This window comes from Prinia subflava, chromosome Z, assembly GCF_021018805.1.
Source record: "Prinia subflava isolate CZ2003 ecotype Zambia chromosome Z, Cam_Psub_1.2, whole genome shotgun sequence".
Classification (NCBI taxonomy): domain Eukaryota; kingdom Metazoa; phylum Chordata; class Aves; order Passeriformes; family Cisticolidae; genus Prinia; species Prinia subflava.
In genome coordinates, this window is record NC_086283.1 from 3,721,523 (window position 1) to 3,747,744 (window position 26,222).

The following is a 26,222-nucleotide window of genomic DNA, read 5'->3' on the forward strand; positions in this document are numbered from 1 at the left end:
ATGCCATTAAGAGTTGATTCTGATAGAAGCTTTGTTGTTCTATTCTTAGATAAAACTTTGTGTCATGGCTAAGTATATCCATTTTAGTATATTTTTTCTTTCCAGAGAAATGTTTTCTGAATTGGTTTTGTTCATCAATTCTCATCCACTGTGTAATCCAGGTGGAAAATTTATACCTTTTTAAAATGAGAAGGTCTAAGTATGCATATCAAGGGAAAAATAGGTGGTTTTCCCACTAAAGTAAGAGTTTGATTTTATTCTGCTTTTTCTCCATTGTATGTATGTTTTATTGTGGGAGCAAGGGACTATCTTATAAAAAAGTTTAGCAAATTTTTAGTTTAACATAATTGCTGTGTTAATATTCAATAATTTCTTTTGTTATTTTGTTCTGTTGTTTTTGTTTGGGTTTTTGTTTGTTTCTTTTTAGTGTTTTTTGTTTGTCTGGGTTTTTTTTACATCATGCAGCTTGTGAGTTTGTGGTGTTGTTTCTGTAGTGGACGTGAAGGGGCAGTGTAGTGCTGTTGATAAATCTTCTCTGTGTTCATCTTTTCAATCTCCTGTGGAATATCACGTTTAAAATGTCATTATTTCATTGGTTGTGTATATGTGCATTACTTGTATAATAATTCTTTTAAGTTAAAGAAATATTCTAGAAATATCAATACAGTTTAAGAACATTGTTGTTTAAAATGAGTCACTGTTTTCGCCTTGACACTGTTTATACTCATGAAGATAGATATTATTCAGGTTTTTTTTTTTTTAAGACTGTTAGTGTTTAAAAGCTTCCACATGGTAAAAGCACATGAAGATTATGGACAAGTGCTGGCAAAAAAAAGCTAGACTTGGAATGTAAAAGGGTATCAACAAAGCAACTTTGACATGATTTTTGCTTGGGTTTTTTTTCATTCTGAATATTGAAGTATATTTGAAGTACTTATTCCTTGTGAATGGCACATTCTATATGAATTAATTGACAGAGCTGAAATATTGAGAATGCCTGGTATTATTTGTGCCCAGTAGAATAAGTTGGTATCTAAAGGAGACGTTTTGTCAATGTCTCATGAAACTGCCATTGCAAAGAGAAAAGTCCTAATCTTGAAGTGTATTCTCTGAAATAATGAGTATAGGTATAATCCTGAGATATATGGAAGAAAAGATAAAAATAAATTCTTCACTGTGAGGGTAGTGGGATACTGAAGTAGGTTTTTTCCAAAGGAGTTTTGAATGCACCATCCTGAGAAGTGTTCCAGGCGGGTTTGGATGGGGCTTTGAGCAACCTGATCTAGTGGGTGGCACCCTGCCTGTGGCAAGGGTATTTGAGCTAGATGAGCTTTGAAGTTCTTTCCACCTCAAACCATTCTGTGATACTGTGATTATTTCTCACGTAACTGTTCTCTCAACAGAGCCAACATTCACTCCAATCTTCTCTTACAATTTTTGGTTGTTGTAGTTGGTGTTTTGACCAAATGCTAGAATAATGATGATTTGGAGGTTAAACTTTAAAAACGACTGAGTGTAGCTCTGCCAGTTTCAGTGACTAACTTTTTCTTGCATATTTTTGAAAATTTTATGCTACGTTGTTGGATTTTCTCATAGACAACTTCAAGTTTGTTTCTGTGAATGTTTAGTTTTGTTTCTAAGTCATAAAATACAGAGTTTTAGAAAATTTTATATGAAACATGAAAAAAAAAATCTTTCACCATTTCAGTTAAAATCTTCTAAAATAAGTGGGGCTTTCTTGCTCATTGGTGCTGCTTTAGTACCCCAGGACTATAGTCTGAAAAGCTAAATAATGGTACTGAGCAGCTCAGGCTCCTTTGAAGATACCAAGGCATACCTGGGTTAGTGACATAGCAAATATCCCTTCTGTGGTATCATATTCTTTCCTTCTGGAGTGCTGATGAGCTGAAGAAATACATACTTCTGGAAAGAACAAAAGTAATTTTGGCAGTTAATTTTTGCATCGGTTCAAGTATTGTACCTTTCGTCATAATAAACCACTTTAATTTGCTTAGCGTTTTTAAGCTAACAGCTTTCATCCTGGTGCATATTAAACAATTCAGAGAGCAGAATTAAAATAAGAACTGAGTGATATTTGTGCTAAGCTTTAGGTACAGAAAATTATGGGAATCACTGATAATTTTAATGACTAATAATAAGTATATAAACTGAATATTAACACCTTTTTAGCCAGTGTGTCATTTAAGATTAATTAATCATTAGCTAACATTTTATGCATCTCTGTATGTTGAATATATCTGTTACCTGTTTTTTCTTTCGATAAAGTTTTTATGAGTTCTTTAAGATGCTTAAAAGATGAAAAATATCTTTAATGTGTGCTAGAATTCTCCAGGAAAGATCAAAGTACATGTTCTTTAACCTAAATTCAATAGATTTGACTTACATTAAAATTTGAAATTAGGTAAAGACTTCCAGTGAATGTCAATAGTGATGATTTTTCTTCTATTTATTACAAGGTCATGGTAGACATGAGCAATAAAAATATAATCTGTGAAAACCATTGTATAGTTGCATGACAAGCTCTTTCATGCCTTGAGAAAATTGCTTTCTCTTTTTGTTTTTTGTTTATTCTGTGATCACCAGTGAAAAGAAGCCAGTAGCATAGATGTTTTATTGTGTTTAACACTCTAAGTCCAAAGTATAAAGGTTAAACGATTGTTTGCTTTCTTAGGAGCTTCACTTTGATGACCTTAGAAGTAAGTATGCTTTTTTTCGCCCAGATAGAAGGCTTCATTCTTCATTACTTTTAGAAACAATATAGTATTTTTATTGCAGTATGTCTCAGTGAATGAATCGTTGAAAAACATCGTACTAGACTTACTTGTCACTAAAGACAAATGTTAGGATGCTGAGGGGTTGTTACAGTAAGGCTTTTTAATTAGGAATTTAAAACCCCCAAACCCTATGTATCACACTTTTGACAGGGCACTTGCTTGGGCAGTGTCAATACACCATATTTTCCCATGTTTTTCTTTGAAAGTGTTAGGCTCCAATTCTTCAAAAGCAGCAGTAACACACTAGATGCCGTTGGGAAATAGTGAACAAGAAAGAAAATCTTGTATTTTCACATCAGCTTTATGTATCAGAACTGCACACATCTTTCACATCTGCAGGTAGACAGATGTGTGTAATTTCAAGTGCAAAAGTGCATGTGTCATATTAAGACTTTATGCAAACAGCATATTTTAAATTAGCTACTTGTAGAAACAAATACTCAACTCCATGCCTTGTATGCATGTCAGCTGAATGCAGTTACACAAACATTTTCTTAAAAGTGAATGTCATTTATGTGCACTGCTTAAAAATCTTGTCAGTGTCTGGAGGGTAGCGTGGCTGTTGTCAGCATTTTAAAAAAATGTCTTAAAAAATGGATAGACTGAGAGGGCTATTATACACAAAGTTAATAGATAGTATGGTTCTTGTTGGTCACACATGCTGAAACTGCCAGAGACTGAAGCAGGAGTGTGTGTCCCTGTTCTTAAGGACTTCCCCCAGCCCCAGCCAATGAAGAGATTTGTTTATGAATGGAAAACTTTCATTAACAAGTTGCCTCCTTTAAAAACTAACTGAACTTGCCAATGATCAGAGCAGAATTTGGCATATCATTAGTACAGGACGAGTAAACCTTAGAAAATTTGAAGAATTGGTTCATGCCATTTCAACAAAAGTACTTTAGAATTTGGGCTTTTCTTTGGTAGTTTGTGCCCCTTTGGTCGCTTTCCATTTTCTTGCTGTCTGTGTAGACCCTTTACATTTTTTTCCAAACCTCCCCCCATCCCTGTTCAATAGCTAATCTGCTAAATTCATGCTACAACTGCCTCACTGAGTGGATGCGTTGTTCTGCCCGCTTCGTACCAGCTTTGTTACTGTGCAGTATTTTTCAGCTGTTTGTGCTCATTACCATACAGCTGGTATTTAGAGGGGAGAGGGAAGCAGGCAGAAGCTTTACTGTCTGCAAGTATAAGAAGCTCTTTTGCAAATGGGGTACTGGCAGATGGGGCATGTGTTTAAACGGGTTTTGCTGATAACAGACTGCATTAAAAATCATTCTGAGAAAGTCTAAGGTCAGCCCCATGAATTCAGAACTTGAGAGGTATTCAGCTTTTGGAAGACCTTTATAGAATATTAATTAACCCAGGTCCATGAAAGTGACAAATTGATTGTTTGCAAAAATGTTAGATACTATCCTGCTGCCCCTATTTTATGGTTCATTTCCTTCAGCATCTCCTGATTTGGTTTGTGGGTTTTCTAAAAAAGCATAGGATTGTATATACTGTGTGCATGGTCAGGACTGTTGCCAAAACAAATGAGTGAACCAACAGTAAAATCCCTGACCTCATGAAAGGAAAAATAATTTTCCTTTTGATGTGACTGAACTTTGTGTTATGTACAATTATATAAACTTTTGCCAGAAGCCAGCCCTTTACAGACACATGGAAATTGATTCTCTTGCTAGCAGAATGAGTAGCACTGCACTGGCTGAGGTGATCTGAAGAGATAATTGAACAAAGTTTGTGTCTAGAGCCAGTACATCTTCTACAGGCTCTATTGCTTTAGCTGAAAAGGGAGAACAAGCTTTAGGGTCCTGGGACTGCTATTCCAGGCCTGCAATGGAAACCAGAAATTATGAGGCTGAGTGCAAGCTGGGGAGAGGTATTCTGCATTTAGACATAGAAGTTAATAATTTACTGTCTGAAGTACAAGGTAATTGGTATGTGCTAGCACAGCTCTGTGTGGGTCTAGCACATGGCACTTGTAACAGGCTCATCAAATTCCTGGCATCCTTCTGGAATTCGGTGCATTTTGGCATTGCTCTGAGGCCCTTGGGATTCCTGGGGTGACTAAGCAGTCACCTCACACAGATGGAGTGCTCTGACAGCTGATGGAGGACAGAAACACTGGTGGGTTAACATTTCTCAGAGTATCCACACAGTCTCTGACCCTCCCAGTCCTAATCCTCTAGGAAAAGCTACAGAATGCTTTACAAAGCATTGAGCCTGGGACAATAAAACCATAGACTCAATAGAGCTATTGATTTCATGGGATGCTAGAATCTTGGGGTTCTTTCCCCTTGTTTTACCTCTCTTTCCCATTGGAGACAAACTCCTCCTTCATTACTACACTTCGTTACAACACTGCCCTTCCTGCGCAGTGGGAAACAGCAAGTCTCAGATGTGTACCTAAATTTTATGCCACATCAGGTATACCTGGAACCTTATCAGCTCAACATTTTGGTCTCCTCCCCTTCCCCCATCCCAGCTTTATTTGGAATAGTGAAAGATTCTGCCACTACCAATAAACCTTCCTTTACTGATAATAAGGAGATGTGCTGTATTTGTAGATGTTGATCTTGCAGCACAGCAAACAACTGAACTGTATAAAGCCAGTGCCTGGCAATGAGAAGATGAGCTCTTATTCCAGACCAGTTAACAGATGTATGTATAATTTGGGCCACATTTTTATATTTTTGAGAGAAGATATTGAGATGCCTCTTACCTACTTAATTATTGACCAGAGTTTTATTTCAAGCATAGTTACAAAACATCAAGAGATTTTAAAGAACAGCACTGTTCGGCCACAAAATTCCCTCGCTTCTCTGTAGTGTGAGCTAACACTTGGAAAATGTGATATGAAGAGTTCTGCTTTGAATGAGTTAGTGATCACATTCAACATTACATTGAGGACATTGAAGATTTAAGCACAGCTTTTTATAAGTTTTGAGTTGCAAGTGAAATGCTGCTCACTGGTCAGCGTCCACATCTGAAGCATGTTCACTCTGTGTTTGTCAAGAGTGAAGTGGGAAATTCACTAACTGCAACTTGTTCAAGCTCTTTAAATCAAATATAATTTATTAGCGTTTTTGATGTGTATTGAAGTACAGCAAAAAAAAGTAATGGCCTAAGTAAGACCCTGTTGTGATAGCTGCTGCAGCAGGAATAGTTCCCCTCCACTCCCTGAGTTTAAAAACACTTGCTTTCACACATCTGTCTTCAAATGCAGTTACACAAAAGTATAAGAAGAGGTTATGAACAGCTGCCATCTTCAGAATCCAGCTCTGCTTCCTGGAGGCTTTATTTGCACACCTCTGCCTCCAGCCCACCTTCCTGCTTTCTCTCTCTTTTTCCAGTACTGCCTAGAAGTCTGCCAGAAATTATTTCATTCCTTCATCTCTGCTGGCAAATGGATCCTGTAAATGATCTAACTTGCTTTAGGCAAAGTTAGTTAAGTTTAAAAGGCTATCAAAAGTGATTTAAGCTACCTGGAAAATGTTTTGCATGAAGGAGATGAAAGAGCATCAGAGCTCTAAGGTCAGTAACCTCTTGCAGAAAGGTGGTAGAATACCCAGGGGTTAAACGTCTTTAACTGGCCAAGTGAACTTGTATCTGTGGTGCATGGAGAGCAGATGTGAGAGCTGCTGTCACTGTAAAGGCCCTCCTGCAACTGCCTGTGCTAGTATCACTACTTTGATTAAAAATCACATGCTGGAGATTGTAGACAGACGTTCTCATGGCTAAAATCCATGCCACAGGAAACCTCCATCTCCCCCAGGCAGGTTCCTATTGCCCCTTTGGTGGTAATTATGGCCTCACTGGAGCCAGCAGAGCTCCCACACTGGCTGTGGAGCAATCAGCCAGAAAAGCTTAGCCAATTTAAATGGGTGATTTGCACTAACCCAGCTAATTTAACATAAAGTAGATTTATTGTTCCTTTGGTTTTGCTGTGGGGACAGCAGCATCTTCTGTTGGCACAGCTAAACATGGGGGAGCCATGGTACAAGTGCTGCATGGTGTCCAGGTGTGACAAATGGGCAGCTCCTTGAGTAAGGGCCCCACTCAGCTCTGTGCCCAACCTTGTGGCATCAATTTAGATTTCCTGTGAGGTGGTTTGATGAGTAGAGATGAACAAAAGGCTGTGTATTTCAGAAGTCCCTTTAGCTAAATTAAGAAGGACAGCTGTAAATTAATGAGGCAGTTTGTTCTTCCATAGCAGAAAAGACTAGGTACTTTTGAGTCTGTAGATAAGTGGTAACATGGAACTTTATCATTTAAATGTGGATGTTTTTAAGTATGATGTAACTTCAGCATTAATTTGAATTAAGTGCATGTGTAAAACTAATTTAGTGGGAGTATTTGGATGGTAAATAATTAAGCTTTTGCTGTAAAAGAAGTCGGAATGCATAGATAGGTTTTTTGTATTAAATAAAAAATTATTAAATTCATGGTACAAATTAGAATCTCCCCTATCTATCTGTCTGTCTATCTATCTATCTATCTATCTATCTATCTATCTATCTATCTATCTATCTATCTATCTATCTATCTAATCTATCTAATCTATCTACCTACCTACCTACCTACCTACCTAATCTACCTATCTACCTATCATCTTTGTGGTAGGGAATTTCAAATGGCTGGGATTTGTGAAAAGCAAATTACATTTTAAAGTCTGAGAACTACCTCTGAAAACCTTTTGTATGATTCTACCTTAAATATTTTGAAAAATGTACAGAATTCCTTTGCACTGTAATTTTTATAGGTGTATTGTTTGTATTTTCCACATTATTTAAAACATAATGCATGCAAAAACTGTGTTACCTAATGGCTAGTAATGGTTTGGTGCTCAGAACAGATGCACAGGTTTGGACTCAGAGATCTCCAGCTATCTGTCTTTGCCTGTTGCACTGTCTACACGTGAGTTTTGTGATAAAGTCTGTGGTAGGAACTAAAGTGCCCATAAGATAATAGATGCTGTAAAAGCAACAAGAAATTTTCCTAATAAGCAGATGGAAAGCAGGCACCACTGTGGATGAAATACAATTAATCTCCATCCCAAACCTCATCCTACTAAGGATATTTTATACTGATTTGTTTCAGAAAAGTTCATGATAAAACCTTCAGTGAACTGGAAACAGTGGAGAAATCAGTGTAATGAGCAATCAACATCTGAAGCAACTGACTGGCAATGAGAACACATCAAAGACAGTTTTCAGAGAAAGGATGGAAATTACTGAAACTTCAGAGTGTTCAGAGACATTGTGGTTCTGTCTTTGTCATGATGAGGTCCTGGATCTCCTGTACTGGATGCTTCATTGTGTTTGCAACCCGTGGGCAAAACCTCATTGTCAGTTACTGACAGCAGAGAATGTCCTCTTGAAGTTTTTTGCTTTTGTGAAAAGATTTTCTGCTTCCCTAGTAAAAGACAGGCTTTTAGCTCAGTTTTTCTGTTGGGAATATTTCTGCTTTGTAGGACTTTTCTGACAAACCTTCAGTGTTGAGTTTTGGACAAATCATCCAAACCAGTGAAGTTATCCAGTTTAAACAAAACAAAACAAAACAAAACAAAACAAAACAAAACAAAACAAAACAAAACAAAACAAAACAAAAAACAAAACAAAACAAAACAAAAAAAACCACACAACAACAACAAAACAAAAAAAACCCCCACATTAGTCCTTTATTCCTGGAGCCTTTTTTAACAGCTGTACTTTAAGCTCAAGAACTCAGTGAAACTTCAAAAGGAAGCATTTTTGATGTTTAATATTAATTAGGAAACCTTCTCAAAAATGAGGCAAATTAAAATAATTAGGAAATTGTTGTGGGGTTGGCCCTTCTTATGTATTGTTGAAACATAAATCTAACAAAGCATAATGGCTGGTGTAAATACCATGCAGACATACCAGCATATACCTGCAATAGCATAAAAGTCCTGAAGGAAGGTGGTTAGTAGCTTTATTCACCAGCCTTGCAGTAATCCACTTTGCTGACATATGCCTTTCTCCAGTTTTACATTGGTGCCACTCTCTTCAGTTTTATTCCTTGAGTCACCAAGTAGCTGTCTGTAAGTTTGTTCAAATGAAGTTCTTAGATGTTATCCTGTAAATATATTATGTAAAGCTGTGCAGAAGTCACAAGTGCTCTATTTTTATCTCGCTTCAGATCCTGAGCGATCCCTGGAAGTACGTTCAGGTTACAAAGGATCTTATGTAAAAATTTGGAATGGAATTATACAGCACTTTGCTATAAAGTCTCTTCAGGAACTCTTTTAGTGTAATCCCAACCCATCTACTGTCCTCTTACTCTGAATATGACTAGTGACTGTTAAAGTCATCTGTTGTTGCATCCTGCATTTGGTTTTGGGAGGGAAGAAAGTCCTGATTCACATTGGGTTTTGACTCGTAAGAATGGGAAGCTGAAGCAAATGGATGCATTTTTTCAGTCTATCATGGTTTCCAGTAAGTGGGGTGGATATACAGTGTCAAAGAAGTCAGTCTGGAGGCCTACCCTGAAAGAGAATATCACGGGGAATGAGTTGTTCTCTGAGAATAATGTCGAAAAAAGAATTGAAAATGGCCTTAATTCAAAACAGGAATTGCAAAGAAACAAATACCCTATCCCTCTGAAGACAATATGAGAAATACAAAGATATCCCCCACTTGTGAAATAGACAGACAAATTATTATGATGGGTGTCAGCTGCAAATAATAGAAAGCACTTATTCTGGTCCACGTGAGTTTAGGCACTTGTGTACCAGGAAGAATGAGAGTGCAGCCTCCATTGGCTGCAATGCAGGGAGTCACAGAGGTCTTGAAATTGTGGCTAATAGATTTATTCTGGTTAGCTGAAAACATCATCTGATGAGGACTTTATAAGTAATAGCTATCATGGGTTCAGCTATTTCAAGGTAGAAAGTTAGTCACCTTCCTCTTGGTGACAGAAATTTCCTGTTGCAGAGTGCGCACTAAATCAGATGAGACGTACATCAGATAGCAAGGTTTACCAGGCAGAAACTGAATTTTGGGGTGACACATGGTCTGTGGCTACCCATCCTCCCTGGTAATTCACTCAACAGGCTGCTGGTCAACCTTTTTATGTTGAGGGACTGGGCAAGGGGCAGCAATAAGATTATTATTAATATTATTTGCTCACCCTACTTGTCAGAATGTCAGAGAGAGCTGTCTCACAGAGATGGCAATAATCTGGGTGCAATATGTCGTTTTTCAGAGCACTACCAACCCAGACAACTTCTATTCAGGCTGATGAAGATGGTGGTGAACTAGCTTCATGATTCTGCCTTACCAATCAGATCTGTTATTTCAAGGTTCTTTTCAATGCCATCAGGTTCAAAATTGTGATTAACATTTGGACCTGCAAATGCTCTTTTACCTACATGGTGGGAATAAAAAAAATTGCTCAGTTAATTTGCAGTAAGTTCTTTCAGAAGGGAAAAAAGAAGTCAAAGCTCTTCAGTCATGTATTTCTCAACAAAAAAACAGGATGGAAGCTTTTGGAAATCTTAATGTGAGCTGTGTTTTTGGTTTTCCCTCTGTGAGGACCAGTGCAACAGTAGGACTGCATTTTCAGTCTTTCCAGCACAGCACCAGTTGATTCTCTGTGGGAGCTGTTGTGTTTGTTATCCATTAAAGCAGACCCCTTAATAGCTCCTATCACTGCCAGGCAAGCTTTAGAAGTTCAGAGTGTCTCTTATGAGACTTTGTATTATACATCTAATTCAGACAAGTGTGTCTCGCAATCACTATTGCATTGTTTCCAAAGAAAATACAAGAATTATCCTTTCCTCTCTGACGCCTCAAAGCCCAGCTCATAGGAGAGTTAAATCTCCTGGCAAGAAGGTTGTGGTAAGATTTGCTATTCAGCTCTGCAACAGCCAGTGTGCAAAAGCTGACTAAATACCATTGGATTTGCTGTCAACATTTCGCTGTGCATTCCTGACAGACGCCTTCTCTTTGATGTGTTCCCTCTGCAAGGGGAGCTGCATAGGTTGCATACGATCTTTGTGATGCTTTTGGTTGTTGAAACTCTAAGAGTGATTCTTTTTTCTACAGCAGGTAGGAAGAACTACTTTTGTCACCATATGTACACAGTAGGGCGAGTAAAAGAGGAATCTCTCTTGAGTAGCAAGTTTTCACATGTGACCTCATTGTAAAAAGAGGGTCTGTCCAAAATACAGAGAGAAATCAATATGAAAAGTTTGGTTCTGTTTTGTCTGAAGATAGCTCTGCTATGAAAACTAAGTGGGGGGACTTTAGCCTGCAGGTTAGGATATAGTTAACCTTGACTGGAAACTGCCACAAGGTGGGAGTTCCAGAGAGTTCAGAGGACGAATGTTGTCTTTGATGCCAGGTCTGGTTTGCCTGTAGTTTCCATCTTCCATCTGGCAATGACAGCACTACCTGAGGTAGGAGGGTGGGAGCAGGACCACCCCAGTCGCCTATGGCTGTTTTTTCCATTGGTATTGGACAGACCTCAGAGGTGTGAGCTTTGGCCTGTAAAGGTGGAAGTTTTGAAGGCCAAATCAGAAATTTTGCAGGTTCTTTTCCCGAAAGAGAGGTCTTTTTTCCCATTTCAGTTTAAGCAGAGTTGAAACCACAGGGAAGAACCCAGTCTGCTGCCTTCTGTCCCCCTTGTAGTGGTGACACATGATGTCGGCCTTTTTTTTGTGAGAGACAATTAATTTTTAAAATGTTTACTCTCTGGAAGTGTATTCAGGATTTGAAGCTATCTTTTTAAGAGCAAAAATACCTTTTTAATTAAAATGTGAGGTTGTAATAATGACTTTCTGGTTGGCAAATAACTGATTTACATCAAGCCCCAACTTAAAACATAGTTCTTGGAGCACCATGAATACAAAATTCTATCCTTTCTTATCCTATGTGTAGGAGGAATCCATCACAATTGCAGATACAGTGAAGCAGTGGATTTTGACATCTTATTAAAGTTTGGACATGTAATCACTCTTCAATGTTCTGTTCAAAGGAGCCTCAACAGAAAATAGCATAAAATTACCATGCACTGATAATGGAGAGAAGCACTGAACTTCAGATTTACGCTCTCATTATTTGTTCCATCACATTCTCAGTTCTTTGTTGTGTTGTCTTTACAGCTTCTGGTATTCTGAGGGTAAGGTTCTCATTCATTTTTGGAACTTTAAAAGGACATAAATTATAATGGCTGAATTCTGATATGACGTGGGTTAACAAAACTATAGAAGTTCTTTACTCTCAGCTCTCAAAAGCTAAGCTTTTTTATATTTTCCTACTGTTTTCTTTTGATTTCTTTTCCAAACATACAAGAAAAGTTAACTGTCTCTGACAGTTGAGGTAAATGTTGTATTATATTTCTCTGTGGTAAAGTTCTTATGTATGTTTTAAACACTGGCATTAAATTCTGGACTCAGATTATAAAAAAAGTTGCTTTTTACAAACGTAAAGTTACTATTGTAATTTCTACCTTGAGGATTTTACATATAAATATTTGTGTAAGTTGCCTTTTTGAAACATTTGGCAGAAGAAACTCAGCTAAAATGGAAGGAAAATTGTTTATGAGGAGAGAAAAACTTTCTAATCTCAAGAGAAGTCTGTTGTGTTTAAAGAAAAACATGTTTTTACTGATAAAAGAATTATTAAATATATCCACTAGGTTCACTAAGTAATAATTTTTCACCTCTTGCAAGTTCTGCAACAAAAAAATAGTTTGCTGTTATGACTTTGCTGAAATAGGTGGGAAAGGAATTTCCCATTCTGTTTATTTATCAGTGAGTGGAAAAAAAGAGAAAAAAAATCCACTGTTCAAACAGAAGTTTAAAAAAAAAGCCACAGAGAGAGAGAGAAGGTTGTAAACTCTTCGTACTGTCTTTGACTTTGTACTTTTTTGCATATTTGAAGTCTCTCTCCCAGGATGTTTCCATATTGCAGATTTCTGTGCATGAGTGGATTTCTTAAAGAGATTGCACATACAGCCTTTAAATGTGTCTTTCAGGTCGTTTAGTAGATGGTCTCAACTTCCGTAAATAGATTAGGCTTTGTCAAAGTGTTTTGGGGTCTTTTTTTCAGGGGGATATTGGGATCTGTGACAGCTTACACTCTTACAGGCAAATCATGTGGATGATGACTATGCCTTCATGACAGCATAGTCATTTTCTGGTCTGACATTTTCTGGTCTGACAAAAAAGTGAGTGTTGTTGCTTCTGCCAGAGTACTTTTCACAGAAGTGATGATGTCTTCTGTAGTAGCTTTGCTGATGTAACCCTAAAGTCTTATGGCTTGGAAAGTTCTAATTTTACCTGCTATTTCTCTGCTAACCAAACCCTTCACTTGCTTACAGCTAAGGTGGGCAAAGAGCATTTTGTTGGCAAAGAGTTCAGTCTCAGCATGAAGCTGCAGCAGCTTAAAGTGCTATTTTATCCAGCTGTTTCTGGGTGCTCTGCTCCCATGGCACAATCAGTAGAAGGAATACATTAGTGACCCACAGCCACATGTCTGTAAAATCCAGGAGTTTAATTTACACCGCTGCAATAAGCATGTGTTGAATCCTCATAGATTGTTTGCTTAGGTAAGTTCAGGTAAACAGCCCTTCTGTTGAAGGGAAATGCCCTCTCAAATCTGCTGGCAATATTGTTTGTCAAAGTGAAATAAGGCTCTGCCAACCCGGCTTGTTTGGTTGGAGTGGATTAGGTTGGGCTGTTTGTATAAGAAGCAATTTGCAGGTGGGTACAGGGGCCTGCAGAGGAGAGGATGAGTTGCAGATGACAGGCAAAGCCTGTCCACTGAGGCACAGTGGGCACTGCTTCCACTGGTGTACCAGAACTCAGCGTCAGCCTGGAGGATAGTCACAGTCCTAGGCAGGCGCTGTTGTCATCAGTACAACAGGAGGAAGGGCTCTGTAATAAAATTGTCCTGTGAATTGGTGTGGCAGTATGAGGTCTGTGGAAAGGGGTGAAACAAATGTGTGATTTGAAGATATTTTAGGTATTTCACCAATGGGTTTTGAGAATTCACCCTCATTAGTAAAAGTCAATTCATTACGAAGTTGAAAATTTGAGTGCAAGCACATGTTATGAATAATAGCTGAGCAGAATGATTTCACTGGAAGGCCTTTCCATCTGGTGAAACCAAAACTACCTCTAAAATACATCAGTAAAAAGTTTCTAGAGTTTATTTTGCTGATGTACCATTTTACACCTGCAGAATGAAAGTACGGTTTCATTTAGTTGTCCTGATAGTAAGGATTTCATTGTGGAGTGGGCTTCAGGGCATGTAGCCAAGGATTCCTGAAAGGTTTATGCTTTATCTGTGAGTATTAAATCTCTTGCTGCTGATTCTCACTGCTTCTACACTCCAACCTGTCTCATGCACTGAGAAGGTAAGGCGCTGTGAATCCAAGCCTTCCCTTCAAGCAGCTGCTGTTAGCTGTCTGCAAGCAGACGCCATGTGTATTTGCTAACATGTAATTCTCAGCAGAACTTAGGCCTCTGGCATATCTATCTTTGGTGTAGTTTACTACTGTTTTTCCTTCACAGGGCTGAGGTGTTGCACAAAGTCACATGTAGCAACACTAGAAACGGAACTCAGGACTCCTTTTTAAAAAAAGATAAATTGGACCAAAGGTTGGTTTCTTCATCAAACATGTCTTTTGAACTGAATAATTGAAGTGTTTTAGCAATGCTGTTTGTGTATCTATTCATTGAAAATACGTATGGAAGAGGTGACTTGGCATGTCCCATCTGACAGTAGGGGATTTTAATGTGTATATGTGTGAATGAGCTGGGACTGCCAGTACTGGAGAAGCTCCTGTAACTGCAACAGTAGATAGCAAACACAACTGAATTTCATGACAGATATCTTGACTTTGGATTAAGTAATTTGCCTCTAGAATTTCTCAAAGAAAGCCAGTTTTGAAGTCAGATGTGCCACTCTTTGTAGGTATTGGATTTGGGAGACTTAATGATTAAAACAGCAGTAATATGGGCTTATAAGATGTTGGGTCAAATCCTGGCAGTACCATGAGGCCCCAGTGAATCCAGTGCACATATCCTAGTGATAGAGAAGCCAATGTATTTTGGCTTCTGTGATTGTGACCAGTTGGTACTGTGAGCGTGTCATCTCCTAGCTCAGCTAAGTTGGTTGGATAAGCTGCCACCCTTCGGGCTACTTGCAGGTATTTGTCATGCATCCTGTCAGCAGACTTCTGCTGTTTCAGATCTGCCACTTAAGCTGCTCATGTCATCACTTCTTAGCCTGTGTAAGGAGGAAAACATATATTTATTGCCAAAGATCTACTACTATATATGATTGTAAAGGCCAATTTAGCTCTCTGACTGAAATCTGTTAAGGAGGGGAGAGTAATCTCTTCAGGTACAGCTATATCGAGCAGAGAATATGCCCATGACTTGCCACTTTGAAAGCTGGTTTTGACAAGTTTGTTTCAGAAAAGCTTATGGAAGGTATGCTGTCTTACAGTGAAGAATGAGAGGTGTGGGCATTTCCTTAGGAGGTGATAGTAGTAGGCATGAGGAATGCTTCTGGAGCAGATGGGCCTCTGATCTGGAACTGTTCTTGATGTGAAGCATGTTTAGTTGTCAGTGGTCATCTTCATGCATATTTGAAAATGGGATTTGAACTGGTAAAAGCACAGTATTCTCCTTTTCCTAAAGATGTATTTTCTTGTCAACTGCAGTTTTCTACTGATGTTGTCTAAAGTCATCCTCTCTGCTCTGCATTGATGTGGAGAGTGTGTGCTTGCAGACTTGGTGTTGCCAGCCATTGCCCCAGAGTTTGTTTACAACCAAAAGGTGGGAATGGCAACACAAAGAAGCAGCTTGTCTTGATTCCTAGCCAAATTTTTAGTCTGTTTTACCTCTAAGTTAAGCCCTCATCTTGTGAGCCCCTCCCTCCGTTTGGTCCCTTTGAGGTGGGGCCATCTCTCTAAGTAGTTCTTACTTTGAAAGGGCAATCTCATTGAGGAATATTGATGTTATTTGACAAACCTTTGTTATACACATTGAGCTGTCTGTTCCCTTCCTTTCCAGCTTCAAGATCACTCTGAAAAGTGCTAACAAATTAGGAGCTTCTTGAAATTAGCTTAACATGAAGAAGCAAATATACTCAATTCAGTTACTACTTTAATGCAGATCAAGATAATATTCTCATCTCATTCCCAAAGGCCCCTAAAGGAATAGTGCAATTCCATGATGGCATCCATACAGATAAAAGGTAATATAACTGCATTATTTGGAAGCTACTGCAAGCTATTCCTCTTTTCCCTTTCATTTAAAAACATTTTGAAGACACTAATGCTGCAGGGAGGGAGACTTAACATCTGAGCACTGGGAATTTTTTCCTTAGTTCTCTGTTCCTTCAGAATATTTCTGAGAACTGTGGTTTTGTTTAGGGAAATGAAAAGTTGGAAGAACTGGTAGAAGGGTTAGAAAGACCTGTCAGAGGCAAAAAATGGTTAATTTGACTTTGTGAAATTCTTGTGTTGTCTGGAATAAATTAGTTGATAATTTCTTTCAGACTGAGGCTTTGGTTGGGCAGGACCAGATTTGTTCAGGTCTAGGTGTTATTGCTGAAACTTTTGTTAGAGAATGTAAGCTGGATATGTGACAGCGGCCCGGCTGGGCAAACTGCAGCAGCCTTTGACTCTCTTGTTGACACCATCAACCATCTGGTTGCATGGTGGGGTCTTGTGTGAAGGCCAGTTATACATTCTGTTTCATCCAGGGCTAAGTCAGTACCTCAGTAGTGAGAAATGATGAAGGGTATATCTCAAGATATATATCCTTGAGGTCTCTCCGGGTGTCACATACCCTTGAGCACAAATTTTCCTCAGGAGCTGAAGACACTTTGATTGCTTATTTATGTATTTAGGCGGATATAAAACCAGAAAAATGTTAACTACCAGTTGCAGATATTGAAAATATCTTTCCAAAAGATCAAGAGGGTTGGATTTGGTATGCTGGTTGTTTTCACAGCCTTCATGACTGCTCCTTAACCTGGTATCTATCTCCATTCTCATACTTTGGCACCTGCTAAATTTTTAATTCTAGAGTTCCACTCCCTATTGCAACAAAAACGTATAGTTTTTGTGGAGGTGAAGGGGGAATTATGATTGTTTTTCACACCTTTTTTTTTAATCCTGAGATGAGATTTCTTTTGGTACAGTCATCTCTTTAACCTCAGTGTACACTGCCTCTGCTTAGAAAAGGGTGTTAGTATCATAACGCTTCAAAACAGAACCTTTTAGAATGTAATAGATGTCCCCTGGAAATTGGAAATGGGAAATGAATTGGATTTTCTGTGTCTTGGAACTGTTGACCCATGCTTTAGATCAATGCAGGCTCTGGCTGAGCCTTCCTCTTTTTTCTTTTCCTCATTTAACCTTTAATACTGAACAGCTAACCCAGCTTACTAGTCACGTTTCTACAGCTCCTTTCAGAGAGCCACACAAAACTGCCAGTCGTCTACCCGCTGTAAAAGCAACATCCCACCATTCCTAAAGTTGATGCACATAATATGGTAATGTAACTAGCTATCATGAACCAAGCAGTGTACAAAACCCAGTTAATGTTAATGTTCTTGCTTCTCAGTATGTTCACCTGCTGAGTCACATTTAACTTTCCTCTGTGATATGGCAAATTAAGTACTTAACATTTTTTCCTTAGGTATTTTGCATAAAGCACAAAGCTTGTTGAGGTTTTCTGGTTAACCAGATACTACCCTGAGAGCACCTGTTGTGCTCTTCAGGACTGAGTAGCCCACACATCTTGCCACAGATGTGAGGCTTGTCTGTGTCAAAGAAAGAATTTCAGAGGACTCTCTGAAGGACTGTGCTGATAAGGAGGCTGACATCCCTATCTTAAGTTGAAATGTACCTTACTGTTTTAGCTTTTAACCCAGTAGTGTGCACTACCTAAAATGCCTGAATTACAGGGAAGGTTAGTATCTTTGCTGTCTTTTCCTTGACAGGTTGATTGCTCAGTCAAAACTTGAGGACATTGGATTCCCTTCTTAAACTATCTGTCCACCAAACTTTCATTTGTGTTAATTAGAATCAGTAAACATTAGCATACTGTGCATAAGACAGGTGAAAAGACTGTTGCTGCAGTTGTTTTAAAAACCCCAGAGCTTTGCCGTATGACTTGTGACCACGTAGCGTTCTCATGCTGACTTACTTAGGGGGAACACCGTCATTTTTTTCAGTCTTGCGTAGCAGAGAATGAGGGTTGCTCAGTGCAATGTTGCATGCAAATTCAGAGACCGCCCGCTGTTCCTAAACACAGGGAATTAAAATAATTTGTAAGCAGGAGAGACTTTGGATGAAGTTTGCCAGAAATCTAATAGGAACCAAACTAAAAGAGTCCCTAGTACAGGTCAACCCATAAAGCTTTTGGAATCAGCATAGTGCAGGAGTTCCTAATCCCTCTGGTGATAGTGGTCTGCCTTCTAATTTTAGTCTCTTTCAGTTTACTTGTAAAGCACAATAAACCAGTGGAAAAAAAAATTTGCATTTTAAAAAAGTTTCTGAAGAGCAGGCATGAGTCATACCTGTCCCTGCAGGCCGTTAAAAAGCTGCCAATAGTTAGCTGGGAAGAAGTGTATTTAAACTGTGTTCATGCCAATTTAAATCACTTTATTCAAAAGCATGAATGAGGTTGTAGTATTCCATTAAGACTGTTGTTATCAAATTTTAATGAGGAACTGTATTTACACAAGCAGCAAATGAGTTCTTCCCAGAATTTTCTTTTTAATCAAATAGTCCTAAACATTGTCTATGATTTTACAAGCGACAAAAGTGAACATTGTACAATCTTGTCCCAGTGGGGAAATTCAGCTAACAACTGGGCTGTGTTTAAATAACTGCATAGAAATTGAAATTTAGGTTCATCAGCGAATGATCTGGTCAGTGGCTCATAGCATGTTTTGTTGAAGGTAGGTAGTAAAATGGGGATTCAGGTCTGGCCAGTTTTCAAGGCACAGGTTTGTTCTGCATCTGAAATTATACTAAAGGGAAGAGTCCACGTGATGTGTGAAGCTTGTGTCAAAGGTTAAATTAAAAGGAACCTAACTAATGCTAGTCTGCACTTTGATTTTTTGCCAACTTTCTTGTCAAAGAAAATGAGACTTCTGCTAAATACCAGACTGCAGGCTGGTGCTCTCATCCTCCTTCCTCCTGCTCCCCTTTCCCACTTCCATTCAGCCTCTCCCTGTCACATCAGCAGGCCTATGACATATACAGCAGGATATTTTTCCATTTCTGTGAGAAAGATTGGCATACATAAACCAGTTTGGCACTGATTGAATATTAGAGATGGAGAATGATAATAAAAAGAAAGTGGGTAAAAAATCCCTAGAGATTTGTCAGAACATTGCTGGCATAGCTTAGGCAATGTTATAGCTAATAACAAGCTTTAGTAGTTGGTTTCAGCAAAACAAAAGGAATAGGAACTAGGACATATATTTGCACAGGCTTTATTACAGAATCTTAAATCTCTCATCTAGTGTACTAATTTCAAATTATAGTTTGCAATATTCGGCATTTTTTCCTCTTAATTTAAAGTAGTTTTAAGATATTTCCATGTACAACCAACCACATTGGTGACATGGACTATTCCTTGGCATATTACTTTGTAGCATTCACTTGGTAAATCAGTAACATTAGATGGACTGCGTTTCCGTAAATAATTGGATTTGTAAAATACTGAGTCTCCATAAACTTACAAACTTGAGAGCTATGGTTGCCATCTAATTTTGTGGTTACAAGTGAATAGAACAGCAAACAAAGAAATTCTGGAATCTTTAATTTACTCCATCCTATCTATAAATAAAGAAATTATAAGCTTCAAAACCCAAAAGTTTAGTTAACTGTCTTGCTATTTAACCCACAGTGAAAGGATTGGTTAAGGGAGCACATCTGTTCCATTACACTGATCTGGCAAGTTGACCTAAGTTTTTAGAGAAATGGTTAAGTATGTGATGTCTGAGGTTGTGTGAAGATTGCAACATGCAGTTTTCCTTGAGGGTAGAAACAGGGGGTTTTGACATGTAGGGTTTTTTTTTTAATTCAAGTAGAAATGTTATAGCTTTATAAAGGAAACATAAGCTTTTATTGAACAAAATGCTTTTCCAAGAGAAGCTTAGACTTAACAGTGGACAAGTATGGTCATTTTGGTTTTTTATGCTGTACTTCTTACTACCTTGTAGTTTTGCACAGGTAGCATTGCTGGAAAATATCTCTGAAACACTGCAAAAGGTGCCACCTATTTTGTACTTCTTGAGTTCTATGAAAAATCTGTTATAAAGTGTTATGATGGTAAAGCTAAATTCAGTGTAAAAAAAAATAGCAATTGTCATCCCTCTCATCTGAATGAGGGACTGGTTACCCGAAGTTATGCAGTACTGTGTTTCTTGTAAGAGACAGGCAAGCATGCTGAGTGGTTTCTAGACTGGAAGCACCTGTTCAGGGAAGAGTGTTTTTAGATAGGGCAGGTTTGCTGGCCTGCTTGCTCTGCCTGTAGCCCATTTTGACATGCAATTGCACAGCATAAGGTTAATGACAGTGGGTTAGCAAGCCTTCAAAGCATCTGGTGTGACCCCAGGATGCCTGGCATTCCTTTCTGCTCTGCAAAGGTTTGGCATCCATCCTCCACTGCAGGAAGAATGTACTCGGGAGAAACCAGCTCACAGGGCTCCCCCAGGCCTCTGGAGAGGGGAGAGTTGTCATGGCAATAAATCATGAGGGTTTAAGGAAAAGGAGCAAATCCCCCTTGGTATGGTGCTCTACCATAGGCATGGGTTGGGTGAGAAAAGGAAGCTGGATCAAGCAGGTGGAATGTGCAATTTTCCCTTTTATAACCACCACTGCCACTTAATGCTAGGGCAGAGTGTGTGTCGTGGGAAAATGACCATTTCCATGTACCAGAGACACTGGGCTGTAAGGAGTCTGTGTCCTGCCAGGTCATCATGCTGATCAGACTGACCTGACTGACCTGGGACTCACCAAGCGTTCTGCAGCCAAAGGCAATGTAGGCAAAACTGCATCTTCCCTGTTGTGGCTGCTTCCAGCTGCTCTGCAGATGTGGGCAAGAATGGCAGAGAAAACACCAAATACCCTCTAGATAACTTGCTGGTGAAGGTATTAGACAAAGCAAAGGAGAAGCATTACTGGGCCTGGTGCTCACCAACGCAGAGGAGCTCATTAGACAGGTTAAGAGTGGAGGCAGCCTAGGTTGTAGCGACCATGCCCTGGCTGAGTTTCTGATCTTGAGGAACATGGGTCTGACAAAGAGCAAAGTCAGGACTGTGAGCTCCAGAGAAGTGAACATTAGTCCTTTAAATAATTAGTGGATGAGATCCCCAGGGAAGCTGGCCTTAGGTATAGAGGAGCTGACCAGCTGAGTTGACACAGTTGGCAACTCAGTAGACACAACAGAGGCATGGGGATACCATCCAGGGGGACCTGGGCAAGGTTAGGAAGAGGGCCAATGGGAACCTCTCGAGGCTGGGAGTCCAATTGCAAGGTGCTGCACCTGAGCCAAGGCAATCCAGACATGAGTACAGACTGGACTGACTTTCATTGAGAGCAGTTCTGCAGAGGGGGACAGGGGTGTTCTGGTGGACAGAAGGCTGGATGTGAGCCAGCAACATGCTTGCAGTCCAGAAGGCCAGCTATGTCCTGGACTGCATCAACAGCCCCGTGGGCAGCAGGGCGAGGGAGGGGATTCTACCTTTCTCCTCCACTCTGGTGAGACCCCACCGGCAGTGCTGTGTTCAGCGCTGGGGTCTTCAGCAGAAGAAAGACATGGACCTGTTGGAACAAGTCCAGAGGAGGCCATGAAGATGATCAGGGGGCCAAAGCACTTCTGTGAAGACAGGCTGAGAGAGCTGTTGTTCAGCCTGGAGATGAGAAGGCTCCAGGGAGGCTTCGCTGCAGCCTTTCAGTTCCTCAAGAAGGCTTTTAAAAACGAGGGAGAGTCACTTTTTATACTGGCAGGTAGTGCCAGGACAAGAGGAAACAGTTTTAAATGGAAAGAGGAGAGATTTAGGTTAGATGTTCAGAAGAAATTCTTTACCCAGGGACTGGGGAGGCAGTGGAGTAAGTTGCTCGGAGAAGTTATGGGTGCCCCGTCCCTGGAATTGTTCAAGACCAGGTTGGATGAGGCCTTGAGCAACCCGATGTAGTGGGTGGCATTGAAGACCACAGTGGGGGAGGTTGGAAGTAAAAGATCTTGAAGGTCCCTTTGTATGATTCTGTGACCCTGTGTCTGGCAGTCCAGATGTCCCCTGCCTTGTAGATGCTTGAACATTGTATGGAAAAATGCTTCCTCTGAATTCTGAGGAGGGAGAAAACATGGTCAAGGATGGGAAAGGAAAGGAGTTTTGAAGTGGACAGTAAGTCTTGTTAGACTATGATTCTGTGGAGAGGGCAGGAGAGAGGAAGCTTCTGGGGAAATACTGGGCCAGAAGATTGATACAGGAAGCAAGGGCAAGAGCATGAAGGACTTTTAGGATGGTGCTTACAGAGAAACAAGGAGGAGGAAAAGATGGAGAGAGCCTGAGAAATTCATACAGCCTGAGAAATTCATACAGAATTGTTCAACAGAACAATCGCCTCTCCAAAGCTGAGACCCAAGGATCCTACACTTCTGATACCAGCAAGCTGCCCTGTACATCACATTTCACCTTCCTCTAGAGCTTTTGCACCAAAGGTGGCATCCTGCTGTGTTCCTCACTGCTGGCCATCCACAGTGTTGGGGCACCATGTGGGGGCTCAGGCTTTGTCCCATGTCCCTGGCACACTGGACAGGGAGTCAATGCATTGCCACATGATGGGGTGAATTCCCTTGATGCTATAAAATGGAGGCCAGGATGCCATTCATAAAACATCGGAATGTTTGCCTTTGCAAACTTGATGCAGGTGCACAGGTGTGTAACAATGTATAATAACAATGTATAATAAGTCAAAACCTCAGATACTGTTTCCACAGAATCACTTATTTAGTATGTACCATGCCCAAGGTGTCTTGTTAAGCAGCTTTTTCGAAGTAAAAGCATCTTACTCCTGTCATTTCAAATTATTTTGAATGCTTGGTTTTGTAACCTTTATACACCCTTTAGGTAAAACAGGTAGGAAAAGAGATTTGACATTTTTAATAGTTTTTTCTTTACATTCTTCCTAAATCCTTCTGGTTTAATCTGTAATTCCAGGAATTCTTCTGTAGCCTAAAGACTCACAACTAACACCTTCTCATTCTCATATACCACAAATGAAAACAGAAACTATTTTGTAAATAAATTTGTATAGATTATGCCAGATAAACCAGCATTTCTCTTGGCAATTAAAATTAAGGCGTCTCAAAAAAAAAAAAAAAAAGGAAAAAAGGAAAACTTTAAAACAGTTGTAGATACCTGTACTCCATTTGTATTCAGTGCAAAGAACAGACATTTTTGGTAAGCCTTCCAAGTCCAAACACACATTTCTTTTTTTCTACAAAGGTGATTTGCCAACCTGCTTATACTTGGGTGAGAACAGTTTGAACTTTGGTTTTCAAAGGCAGAAATGCACACTTCTCCAGTTTGGAAATGTTCTTGTCAATATAAACAAAACAACTCGGCTCTCAGGTTGAAATACTGAAAAAAGGAACTGATCCCTATTAATTTGTTTTGTATTGTATTCGTCATGTGTTGATCAGCAAGAAGGGCTTGTGCTTTGTGTACCTAAGAACAGTCTCTATGCATGGTTTTCTAACTTTATGGACTATCGTCACATGCAGAATCTGTGAAATTACTATAATAGGAATATAAGATAAAATTATTTTTAAAGACCCCAGGCAGTGACTGCTATCTTCATATTGTGCCAAGACAATACCCTGTGCCCAGGCAGCCTCTGGTTGCTGGCGTGGTGTAGGAGCCAGTGCCCTTGACTTCAGTGATGTGTACGGATATCTGGGAGAAGAGTGGGCCAAGGGAGGAAGGTGGATGGGATGTGTGGTGCCAGCTTCCTCCACAGGGCAGGTGTGGGAGCCAGCAGCCTGCAGGGGCTGCTCTGCGGGGCCACTCAGGCTTGTCCACTGTGTAGCAGGTGAGGTCATTGCCTCCGGAAATTTAGGAATGTCCTTTGATCTCTGAAGCAACTGCTGCTGTGACTGAGAAGCACAGCCTGGTTCAATGTGAACTTGAGTGATTAGCACAGCTATTATTGCATCTATAAATAGAATTCATCTTACAATATATTAAGTTTAATGGTATAATAAATAGATTGCAGTTAACTTTAATAGGAGCACAATGAATGGAGACGCAGTTCTTATGAAGTTCTGCTGCCATTAGAGAATGTTTTGCAAGACGTATTATATGTAATACCTTCTTCATTTGAAAAATGAATAATCTTATAATACTGTGTAAAAACAAAACTCAAAAAAGCAACTCATAATGTTCCCGTTGCACAGAAATCAGTGAAGGATGTGAAAGTGCAGGTTGCATTATCAACCTTAATTCTGCTCCTTATGAATATGCAGTATGAAAAAAATGTTTATTGCTAGTTTTAAAACAAACTATATATTTCTGTGTAGGAAACTTGCATGCGGTTACTATCATAGGGAATTAAAAGCAACAGGAAGCTTAGCTGCACTGATATTTTGTTTCAATTTATCTTTTTCTTTAACAAGAAGAAAAATGCTTTGGGAAGAAAAATGCTCTGGTTTTGTTGGTTTTATTCAGTGAAATAATATAGAGTTCTAATGAGACAAACTTCCTGGAGTTACAATGTGACATGTTTAAAGAAGGTTGGCATTATACCCCCTGCCTGTGGTTCACCTTGTTGTGCTTGTTTTGTGGTAAATCTTGGGGTGTCCATTTCCGTTTATCACAGGCTGAAGTATATTTTTCAATGCAAATAAGTTGTTCTGGTGATAATAGTCCTCTGGGTTGGGAGGACAAAACCCAAACCCCGCAGTTCCTTGTCTTTTCACCTAGGGCTGTAGTTTTGCAAGTGTTCAAGGTAAGGCAGCTCTTCTGGGGGCTTGGGGAGGTTGAAAAGCAGAGAGTGGGCTGTGCCTCTTGCTGTGCAGGCACAGAGATGTGTGGCTGTGCTGTGAGGGAGAGGAGGCATCTACCCTGGCTGGAAAATAGCTTAGCAAAAAGATGACCCGAGGTGAGTTGCCACTGTAGTTGAGCACAGAGCCATACAACAAAGGCTGTGGTGGCACCTGAGAAGGTGATGCAAGCATAGAAATGAATGGCCAAGGGCAGCCACAAGTGCAGGAACTGTTTGGTTTTTTCTTCTTCCCAGTGGCTGTATTGGCTTATATGCACATAAAGCTATAGCTGAGAGAGTGATGCCTCTAGGTGTAAATAATAGGCTTATCCTCTCTGCATGGGACACTCGGGTCATAGTTCCTTGTACCTTTTTCACAGTGGTGTAGCTGGCTCAAGGAGTTTGTGCCCTGCCTGTGAATTGCTCATTTTCTTCTGCTGGCTCAGTTGTTTGTGAAAGCATGGTGGAAATTTAAACTAGCAACTAGTTCTAAAAGAAAGAAAAAAAGAAAACCCCAAGGGTAAAAACTTAAACCCATCTCTCTTCACCCTGCATCAGTTAAAGAATCTAGTTCACTGGGTGCTTCTATAGTTGTTTGTTCCTGCAGAAATAAGGGCAAGAGCCATTTGGGGACAGGAATGAGCAGGTGAGACTGGGACATCTTTAAGCTGCTGTTATCGCCAAAGAAGAGTGCATGGATCTGTTCCTTTCATTATTGGGCGTACGACAGCTTTGGCTGTACTCCTTTAAAATAACCAAGCATCGAAGCATATGTTGCAAGTTCTGTGCCCAACTATAGGGAACCAGCAAAGAGGACAGGATGTATGACCTTCAGAGGGGAGTTCTGCTCTGCTGGAGACACAGATGCCATATTACATTAAGCTTGTCTGTGAAATCTGGGTGCCCTTAAAACATAATTTGAAGTTTATTATAAGCATCCAATGCTGAAATCTAGTATATACACTTCATGTTTAAATCCTTTTCAAAGCTATTTTTTACAGCCATTAACTAGCACACCTTTTGAATTCTGTCACAATGTATTTAGAACTCTATTTTTTTAGAGGCAAGTATTTTAAGAAATCTCTTATGGGAAATCTCTTCTATAGGTATACCTTTAAAATGGTATTTGTAATCAAAGTTCACACTATTCTAATAGGATCAGGATTTATAAATAAATATTAATTGATTTTTTTCAGTTTCTACCAATTCCATTTTCTTCCCTGCAGAAACAAAGCTTAAAGTCTTTTTACAATTTTGTTTGACTACAGTACCTTACTTTGCATGGAAATCATGTGCAGGGAATTTAATTTTGAAAGCAGTCTTCAAAATGCTTTGCTAACAAACATTATATAGTTAGTGAAACAGTTTGGTATT

The 26,222-nt window shown here is 39.5% G+C and overlaps 1 protein-coding gene and 1 long non-coding RNA gene across 2 annotated transcripts in view; one reads left to right on the plus strand and one right to left on the minus strand.

Moving 5' to 3' along the window:
* LOC134564110 (F-box/WD repeat-containing protein 7) overlaps positions 1-26,222 on the plus strand; it is a 177,495-nt gene that overhangs the window by 112,816 nt on the left and 38,457 nt on the right. The gene's annotated exons all lie outside the window — the stretch shown is intronic.
* LOC134564111 (uncharacterized) overlaps positions 1-26,222 on the minus strand; it is a 38,621-nt gene that overhangs the window by 6,999 nt on the left and 5,400 nt on the right. The window contains exon 2 of the long non-coding RNA XR_010083472.1: positions 1,838-1,923. This is a non-coding gene — a long non-coding RNA (uncharacterized LOC134564111). The remainder of the gene's footprint in view (positions 1-1,837; positions 1,924-26,222) is intronic.